The sequence below is a fragment of the Cherax quadricarinatus genome, chromosome 58, assembly GCF_038502225.1.
Source record: "Cherax quadricarinatus isolate ZL_2023a chromosome 58, ASM3850222v1, whole genome shotgun sequence".
NCBI classification, from domain to species: domain Eukaryota; kingdom Metazoa; phylum Arthropoda; class Malacostraca; order Decapoda; family Parastacidae; genus Cherax; species Cherax quadricarinatus.
In genome coordinates this window covers 24,452,142-24,452,971 of record NC_091349.1, presented here as the reverse complement: position 1 = coordinate 24,452,971, position 830 = coordinate 24,452,142, and positions in this window count along the sequence as shown.

The window sequence follows — 830 nt, the reverse complement described above, 5'->3', positions numbered from 1 at the left end:
ATTCCAAGCCAATGATGATCCTTTTCAAATCACTCGTTCTCTCTAGGCTGGAATACTGCTGTACATTAACATCTCCATTCAAAGCAGGTGAAATCGCAGATCTAGAGAGTGTACAGAGATCCTTTACTGCATGTATAATCTCTGTCAAGCACCTTAACTACTGGGAACGCTTGGAAGCACTTGACTTGTACTCGTTGGAACGCAGGAGAGAGAGATATATCATAATCTACACTTGGAAATCTTGGGAGGAATGGTCCCAAATCTGAACACAGAAATCACTCCCTACGAAAGTAAAAGGCTGGGCAGGCGATGCAAAATGCCCCCAATTAAAAGTAAGGGCGCCATTGGTACACCAAGGGAAAACACCATAAGTGTCCGGGCCCAAGACTGTTCAACAGCCTCCCATCAAGCATTAGGGGAATTGCCAATAAGCCCCTGGCTGCCTTCAAGAGAGAGCTGGACAGATGCCTAAAGTCAGTGCCGGATCAGCCTGGCTGTGGCTCGTACGTTGGACTGCGTGCGGACAGCAGTAACAGCCTGGTTGATCAGGCCCTGATCCACCTGGAGGCCTGGTCATGGACCGGGCCGCGGGGACGTTGATTCCCGGAATAACCTCCAGGTAATCCAGATAAACCACCATGGCCCACCATCACCCACCACCACCACGGCCCACCACCACCACCCAGTACCATGGCCCACCACCACCACCCACTACCATGGCCCACCACCACCATCACCACGACCACCCACCACCACACCCACCATCACAACCACCCAGACCACCACGATCCATCACCACGACCACAACCACGGCGACCTACTGCCTCCTT